Source organism: Amblyomma maculatum, chromosome 11 (genome assembly GCF_055883805.1).
Source record: "Amblyomma maculatum isolate TAMU_Amacu chromosome 11, ASM5588380v1, whole genome shotgun sequence".
Classification (NCBI taxonomy): domain Eukaryota; kingdom Metazoa; phylum Arthropoda; class Arachnida; order Ixodida; family Ixodidae; genus Amblyomma; species Amblyomma maculatum.
The window spans coordinates 108,712,448-108,722,100 of NC_139354.1; the positions used below are offsets into that span (position 1 = coordinate 108,712,448).

At 42.3% G+C, this 9,653-nt stretch overlaps 1 long non-coding RNA gene across 1 annotated transcript; it reads left to right on the forward strand.

Moving 5' to 3' along the window:
- The first annotated feature begins 639 nt into the window (after window positions 1-639).
- On the forward strand, window positions 640-7,457 carry LOC146174637 (uncharacterized). Its single transcript, XR_014702300.1, has 3 exons — window positions 640-849; window positions 3,109-3,299; window positions 7,303-7,457. It is a non-coding gene; the product is annotated as an uncharacterized LOC146174637 (long non-coding RNA).
- Window positions 7,458-9,653: the final 2,196 nt, after the last annotated feature.

Consider the following 9,653-nt stretch of genomic DNA (forward strand, 5'->3'; position numbering starts at 1 on the left):
AACATAGTTTGTGTAATCTATAACTAAATTTGGCCAGAACAGCAGAGAAGCTCGGAACTCCGCCTCTTCGATATTATTAATCAGTCATCATGCAACAATATATAATATTTTGAAGTAAATATAAAACGTCGAACGACCGTCTTTTGTTCGATCATAGGTGGAAGCGGGAGGGGAAAGATGACCTGCGCATTTGTCGATGCACCAACTGTATAGCTTTACGCAACGTTGTGGATGGTAGATGGGGAGGCTTTCTATTTTTTTTTTAGAAAATGTTATGTCTGCGGTTGGCTTGAAGAAACAATGCTTTTGCGAACAGAAAAAACTATTTATTAGACCTCGACTCGAGCGGTGCGCGCTGGCGGCCGCTCATCGGCGCGGTCCAATCTCTGGGCACGGCTGGCCGATGCAGACAGGAGAGGCTGGGGTAAAGGAGAGGGTCGAGAGGGTCGTTGGTCCTTCCCACGCGCAGCCCTTGCGAACACAACACCGCGGCCAGAATCGACGCGCACTGGTTGAGCAGTTCATTGTTCCACGTCGTCTACGAATCCCCCGCTTCGCGGCTGTCCGGCCTCCTCCTGAAGCGTTCATTTCAGAGCTTGATGAGGACGCTACAAGACTTGTGACTGCTTCTTATACCTTTCTTTAATTGCTTCCCTCGTTAATTTTCTTATTCATTGTGCTGTGTATAATTTTTTTTTCTTGCGCCTATATACGTTACATGTGCTCCGGTTTGTGCTTGCTACATATCTGTGAATAGTAGAGCTGTGAAATGTCGCCGGAGTACGGATTACAGCAACGGCGGGAAACCATCGGCATTCTCGGACTCAGTGAAAGCCGTCATCTTAGACCGTGAGTATATATCTTTGCAGCATGCCATTGCTTCATAATTGGTTCTATATAATCTCCTACCAGTCCCTAATGTTCTCTTTCCGTATTCTCCTCGAAACAACTGCGCGAAGCATGACTTCAAGAACTAAGCGAATTTTCGTCCGGGTTACACGCAAGCAAGTGCGTGGACTTATTTACTGGCTGCGATATGAACAACATTTGCACCGAAAATAGAGAAGCCGTGCATAACAGGTGTGTGTGCCACCAACGCGCGACAGAACACTACCGGCAGCCATTTGCGCAGCTTTTTGACTGCGCAGCGCGCCGCAAATCAATTAGTAACCGAATACTACGCGCTCAGCTTTGTACATATATTTTGGGCAGCGTCTTTTCTGCGCGCAGGAAGCCATGTTCGCTCAGTTTTTGGATTTGGTTAAGAGTTAGGGCAGTTTTTTGTTTTCAAATGTACAGACGATGCTTTGAAAACTGTCCGTGCGGTCTGTGCAAGCGAATTTTACAGTGGGGCAGACTGTATGTGCGTGATGCCGCTTGATGATTAGGCTATAATTAAGTCATAAGGAACCTCCACTTTTATAATGGTTAATATCATATTGAGGATTTGAAAGCCGTGAACAGCGCAAGTTAGCCCCTTTTCAAAATTTTCTTAATCGACTCCCCCCTTCTGAGAACGCACCTTCAGGTGAGGGCGCGGCGACAATAGGAGAGCGGTTTCGCAGACGCGCTTTGAAAGCTGAGGAAAATAACAAAACAAGCAAAAAGGCGCATCAGCCGTGTGTGCACTGCGCCCCTGTCACTGGAAAGTAAACAACGTGCACGTGGGACACATTGTACAAAAAACTGACGGCCGATATGAGGCGACCATATCGTCCGAGATATATAGCTCGCGAAGCGCCCGATCACGGCGCGCAGTTTAAATGGGACAGGACGTCAGGTCCGCCTGTTCGGCAATTATAGCTCTTTGTGCCTCACGTACTGTATGCATGAAGTGCACGTCATAGCCATCGTACAAAAATTTTAAACCGAAGCAGCGATCCACGTATTCTAATTGTATAGGAAATCATTTGGGAGTAGAAAAGAGCAACTTATTAAGATGTGCATGGTTCTTTAATGAACAATATGTATAAATGGACGGTTGAATAGTTGCAGTAATGGAGTATTGTGCTAATTCTTTACGGCTGTGACCGCAATAAAATTACTCACATTGCTCTTAGCTTTAAGCTCTGGCATTGACAACCCTATCCAAAGAACCGACTAGTAGTGACAGGTTGTTTACAGCTGTTGATGAAAAGGTAGGTCATCATGCTATTAATGCAAGCATATTTGCTCCTTTTTGTACCTTCGTTTATTACAAGCAAAACTTAATTTTGTTCCCTATTCCTAGGGACGCTGCACCTCTTACAACACCCACTGTTCAGTCGCTTTCATTCAAGGTACAAAAAAGAGGAAATGAACATGCACTCATAGGATAGCCTGTCTTACCGTTAACAGCTGCAAATAACACGCCGCAGCAACCTTGGATGAGGTTTTCAATGGGGTTACCTGAGATGCCTAGCAATTTCTGCAATATTTATACCAACCGCTGCAGCGAAACAAAAAAGATAACACTGCATGACTGTAACTGCTGCATGCACCTTTAAATGTGCCATAATTTTATTGCCTATTCTTATAGACGCAGGACCTCTTGCTATTGACTTTGTTCAGTAAGCAACCGTCTTTCATTGCTTCAATTTCTATCTCTCCATCACTTTATTGTTGCTCCGGGTGTGATCATTTGATTTTATTGTTCAAATATTATTGTTTTATCATGTGTGAATGATTTAGCCTACACATACATGCTTTAATATTTTTAGATGCGCATCGGAATGTTTTCTACGTAGAAATGGATCGATTGAGTTGTATCACTGGTGCGAAAACCGACAGTTTGGCACCCCCAGAAGATCTGTGTCCTGTGGTTGGAAGGGGAATAAAGAAGAGGATAATCAGCGGAAAAGCCTTCCTAACAAAAAGTAGCACTGCATCACTGTAACTGCTGCATGCACCTTTAAATTTGCCTTATTTTTATTGCCTATTCTTATAGACGGTGGACCTCTTGCTATTGGCTTTTTGCAGTAAGCAACCGCCTTTCATTGCTTCAATTCCTATCTCTCCACCACTTTCTTGTTGCTTCGAGTGTGATCATTTGATTTTATTGTTCAAATCATATTATTTTATCACGGGTGAATGATTTCGCCTAAACATACATGCTTTCATTTTTTTTAGGTGCGCATCGAGAGTGTTTTCTACGTAGAAATGGTTCGATTAAGTTGTATCACTGGTGCGAAAACCAACAGTTCGGTACCCCCAGAAGATCTGTGTCCTGTGGGCGGCAAGGGTATATAGAAGAGGATAATCAGTGGAAAAGCCTGCCTAAAAACTTACAAAGATGACGCAAAAGCGAAATGCTGATCAGGGTGAGTGTCTGATTAGTTCTGTTATCCCACTTCACTTGCTAGGTGATGTGACTATATATGAGGCACCTTAGTATATTTTGTGGTATACTCGCTGAAAATTGTGTAGACATTAAATTTTTCCTCGTTCAATTATTTTCAGTGACGCACGAATTGGAATAAAGCGAAGTCATCCACGCATCTAATGCCCATAGACATTAGATGCGTGAATGAGTTCATTAATTGTGTTTCTATGTGAACATGCAATAGTTTGTCGAATATATTAATATGGTAAAAGTCGACTTTTTTACTGTTCGCCGGAGTAATACATATGCTCCGTATCATAGCCTTATTTGCCTATAGTTTGTGACTGCTCTTTCTTAAATTGTATTCTGCAGAGTACACGTGTGTCATCCCGTACGCCTATTTAACTCGCGAACAATTTGCAATCGAATTCCTTTTGTGATGTTGTTTCAGCTACAAGTAACGAATGACAGTTGTGACAATATAGGTAGCTTTAGGTACAACGTGTAGCGCGGAAATCTTTAATGTATATGATGATATTTTTATTCACCGCATTGCCTAAACCAGCCTGTTTGAAGAGACGAAATGAAAACAAATATGGATGTCTTTGGACAGGAACAGTAATCGTGGAGTCACGACCATTTTGTTTTAATAAATTTTCCTATGTCGTGGGCTAATCTCTCGACACAAAGGAAAGACCCTTAGGTTTGCAAGATGCGGCGTAGTTTTCTCAGAAAAAAAAAAAAAAAACGCCTATCACTTAAGCTGGAAAACCCCGTTTTTGTTATTTCAAAATGTTGCACGTTTGGAGGCCTGCTGATTGCGCACTAAAATTTTGTCATCCATTGTTTTTTACTCACACCATAAACATAACTTTTATTTGTATAAGAAGTATTGAAAGCTTGTTTCATTGATGCAGTTGATTTAGTAAAATATCGCAAACTTTGCTTCAAGTGCAACGCGCTACAAAAATGTTTATTTTCAACCTTACATACTGGCGTGATGCGTTACGTTGTTCGCACTAATATATTCTGTCTTTTTTACGCAGGTTATATTGTTAATTTAAGGCAGAATCTGGAGATCTAAGCTGCTATGTGTGTTCTCTGTAACGCTGGAAAGCAATTTGCTTATGATTGCATTATAAAAAATTACACATTTAAAAACCATCTTCAAAAATATAGTATTGTTAGTTATGATCTAAGCTGAGAAATGGAATAACATAATAATAGACTAGATTGAATACTACTACACCTAGAAATAAAAAAGAATGAAAGACAGAGAAAAAGTGCAGCCTTCACTTGCGTTCTGCCATGAAATTGACAGAAATAGCAAATTAATACCATTTTAAGTTAGATTATGTCCTTGCTGACAAGCAGAAAAAGGCTTTATTAGCGCTGACAAGGCTTTAAATTTTACTTACAGTAAAATGTAACTAAATTCAGCAAATACTAAATTGAAGTTTTGATGCCTACTCTACAAGGGGGAGTCATATAAGCAAATCTATAGATTAAAAACAGGCATTTTTGTATTTCTAATTTTACATTTTGCAGAATTCAATATATTTACTGACTCATATTAACAAAGTACTTTGCATTGTTTCCAGAGATTTCGATAAAAATCGATGTTGTGGCATTTTCTTCAGTCCTAACCAGTTTTCCTTATTTTACTATTTTTTTAATTTTGGCCGATTTAAATATTATATGTAGAACAAAACAAACCTAGAGCTTCAAGTTTTTCCAGAAATAAAGAATGGAACCTAGATAATGCGGAGAAATAGTTTCAGTGCCAGGATAATATTGGATCTTGCAAGAATGCAGGCTGAATTTGGCCATTATCAGGACAGGCACTTGGTTTAGTATTTAATGTTATATTTTTAAACAATATAACGCAACACTTTTTAGTCCGCGATATTGTTGAGGTACTGAAGATTCTTGAGAGGTATTTGAAGATCGAAGATGATCTTTTTTTTAATTGCAGCAAATTTACCCTTTACTGCTGTTTTCGAATTTTGGGCAATTTTGATGCGTTGTGTAGAACACACCTAGCTGTCTGGAGCTCCAAATATTGCCTGGAATTAAGAACATGCGTTAGGAAGTGGAAACATATTTAGTGCAACCTACCTAATGCATCACATTCCAGTATACAAGGTTAAAAATGCATATTTTTACAGCGCATCGCTCCTGAACCAAAGTTTGCGATTTTTTTATAACTCAACTGCAAAAACAAAACGGGTTCCTAATACTGTTTGTAAATGTAAAACCTGCATATATTTAGTGAGTAAAAAATAGTGGATGACAAAATCATGGTGTCCAAACTTGCAACATTTTGAAATGGCAAAAACAGCGTTTTCTACCTCAATAGATATACCGTAATATTTTTTTTTTGTTTTCGAAGAAACTACGCCGTATCTTGCAAAACTAAGGTTAATTCCTTTGTGTCTAGATATTTGCCCACCACATATAAAAAATTCATTTGAAACGAAAGATGGTCATGGGACCTCTATTATGTTTCTTATTAAGGCACCCATATACGCTATGAGAAAGCCACTATCAAGGGCTTATTTTTGAAATTACATATTTCGAACGGTTGGGTCATCTAAGAAAATTTGAAAGCTAGGCACACCTTCGGTGTCGCCAGCCCTCACTTTCTGTTACAGCTGCACTTGCGAAGCTGAATTAATACGTTGAGTACTTTATTTTAGCCACGAATATTGGTGTCAATTTTAAAGAAAGACCGCAGTGACGCGATTCTCGTAATATTTGTAAGTGAAATCTGTAAAGCTTACAAATATACCGGTATGTATGATCTCATGCAGGCTTTATTCAAGTTACATTACACCTGCTGTGCTTGATAGCTTCAGCCAAGGGTTAGAAATAAACCATTAGAAACAGGCGATGGAAACCGATGACGCATTGCCGGCAGCCTCTCAGGACAGCACAGTAAATTTTTATTTTGTACGTAGGGAAGTGAGGTTATTCGCTCCAAGTACTAAATATTCACTTTAGCCAATAAATACGACTTACAGAGTCGGTGAGCACGTTCAGAAAGCTCTGTTTCGATATTTGCGGTTAGAAACCTCATGTGTACCTTTTTTTTTCTATCTGCAGTGTTATGTAGATACCGGTTATGTAGATACCGAAACCGTTACCAGCCCATTCGCACACCTCAATTGTGCTGCTCTCAACATGATTTTGAGCGGACGAAACAACCTGCCGCTATGATGGCTGGTCCCATGCATGAGTAAGGGTGATATGCTGGCGATGGTTGCCTCGCGTCAGCCCTTTGGCGCACATGAAGGCGCGAGTTACACTGAGCGCGCTGAACTTTGCAATGCGGATAATGACTACAAAGCGGTAAGGATACAAATGAGTGGAACATTATTTTTCAGCTGTAAAGTACAAATACGGTCTTGTTGAACGGTTGGGCTGGCGCGGACAAAGAAACCATAGGTAACTTATAGGTCTAACGCTACACAGGGCTGTCGAGCCAAGCCAAGGCCTCAATTGTATTGTCCGACAATCTGATTTTTGTATTTTCGGGGTTTCCTATTGTAGCTGGGGAACGAAATGCAGACGTGATGGTTCTTTATCGCTAATAATGAAACGTGGTTTGTGCCGGTACTCTTCAAAGTAGCAACACCATTTATTGTGTAAGTCATTAATCAGTAATGTAGGTAAATAATGCCAATTAAGGATTCCAAACAAAATCTTTTCTGTGGCGCTCAAGATAGCCTACAGCAATATGTTTCTGGTTTCCTTCCCCTGCCTTGGAAATGTCTTTTTTATCCCTTGGATCAAATTTGCTTGGACAAGCAGTATATGTGTAAAAATGGTGCACCTCATAATTCAAATGACTTCAGATATCATCGGATGACTACATCACTACTGATACCACTGAAGGTCCTTATAATTGCTTGAGTGACAGCCTTTTATCACTTTAACAGGCTAGGAAACTCATATGAATACGGAATGAAGGCTGATATTTTCTTTCGTATATTTTCAAGGATGCCTGAGGAGAGGCAGCGTGTACCTGAGGGACGTCCTCTCCAGGAAGACCGCGGCAGCAATCAAGCGATGGCTCGTGACAGTGAAGTAATAGGACGGCGGGCACAACGAGCAGGGAAACGTGACATCTTCAACTCAGTCTAGAAGCTGAAAGCCAGAATAAACTGATGTGAAGCCTGACAAACTTAGCTGAAAGTGCCATTTTTTATTAGCAGGGCTTCGAGCATGTTTCGAATATTTAAGAAAAACCAATAAAAAGTGCTGTTTAAACCTACATTTGCCGATGCTCAGGCTTTTTCGAGCTACATACATATGGGTTGCTTTTAACCTGCTCGGAGACCACCATTACTGATGCCACAAAGATAGAGCCCGCTTGGAGGAAAAGATGCGCATCTCAAAATACTGCCGCAGCGCTAATTTTCCATGCACAATTGAACTGCAGACGTTTTAATGGGTACACCATAGGCCATGGATGAGTAGACCACCAATTATACATGGATAAACCATCGGGCAGCGTGTACCGCCGAAGTGGTTGGGCATGTGTGGGTAAGCCATGGCCCATATGCATGACCCTAGCGCGGCAGTAGGCTGGTCAAGTCGGCAAGCCATGGCACATGCATGACCCTAGCGCGGCAATAGGCTGGCCAAGTCGGCCGTACTCGTCGGCCCGAGGTCGATTGCCGATGATCGGCCGTTCTTAGGCCATTGTCAATCCCCGACCTCGGGCTGAGGTAGGTGGCCTAGGTCGGCCCGGTGAGTTTCAGTCGGCCATATTGGCAAGGGCCGAGTGCGGGCCGACCATAGGCTTGCCGCTTGGGTAGCACTGTACAGCCGATACCCGATCTCTCCATGTGATCTCACTGCGCCTGCACGCGTTTGGTGGTACGCTGAGGTACTTGGGTGGTACACACGTCCATGCCACATCTGCATATTCCGCTGGTATAGATTCCCACAATCCAAACCACAAGCCTCAACTCTGAATGGTTCATGTTGGCCCATGAAACTGTAACAAATTGCTCAGTTAAATTAACAACTTTATTCACACTATAGGCTCGTCTGAAAAAAACAACAACAAAAAAACCAGATCATCTGCACAAGCCAATGCTTTGAGATCACTACCCAGAATGCAGAAACCTCGAGTGTCACTACTCTGCACACTGCTCATCATAGTGGTTCAAGTAAAGCGCAAACCGCAGCGGTGATAATAGCGATAATAGACATTCTTGCTTGACAGACGAAGAGATGGACAAGCTTTGTGAAAGGAAACCATTAATAATCAAGCGGATGGAGCAATTAGTGTTGCAAAGAGGTATTTCCCCGTATTCATCGAACCAATCATTTACTTGCTGCGAAAGTGAGAACTGAAAATCGTGCCGGTTAATTTGAAGCATGACCACTTGCTCCTGAGTGGTGCTGCCAAACTGTGAATCACGGCGTGCAATATGTAGGTTAGTTTGAATGAGATAAGCTGCTCCTCAAACTACATGCGGTCCAATGACAGTCGACATTAAAAACTGTAATCGATTCGCCAAAACTTTTGCAAAAGTCCTGTAGTCCACATTAGATAACGTAATGGATATACGTACCCCTCTGCATAGTGCAATTTTTCTTTATCTATGCTCTTTGGTATCAGTGCGATCCTTCCAATCTCAGCCCATCACACTTGGCCCGCGAGGAACCCCGCAGGGGGCGGTCCTTTCACCCCTGCTATTCTACCTGACGATGAAGGACCTACCACCTAAGGCTCAGAAAATCGAAGGCATACAACACGCGCCATCTACGCAGATGACATTACGATCTGGTGCCGCACTGGGAACGACGCAGAGGTGGAACAACGTCTCCAGGTTAAAGCCGACGGTACGTCCACCAGTACGCAAAAACTCAAGGTCTACAATGCGCTCCAGAAACGTCGGAACTGCTCATACTCAAGAAACCGAGACAACCTATAGCCCAAAACTTCTCAGTCAGCATCGATCGACACGAAATCCCCAAGCCATCCGAAATTAAAATCCTTGGCCAGTAGATACCACAAGGCCGCCAAAACACCATGACCGTCAAAAAACTCGCAACAACAATTAACGCACCAGATAACCAGGATGCTCAGCCGCATTTGCAATAAGCACCACGGCATAAAAGAAAGGGACGCAATTCGCCTTGTAAAAGCTCTTATTGTCTCCCGAATAATGTACGGGACTGCCTGTCTCCACCTCACCTCGTCAGAAATCACAAAGCTGGAGTCGCTAATACGGGCGGCCTATAAAATGGCACTGGGTCGGCCGAAGACCACATCAACATCGCGCCTCGTGTCTCTCGGCATCCACAACACACTCCAACAAATCTCGGAGGCACA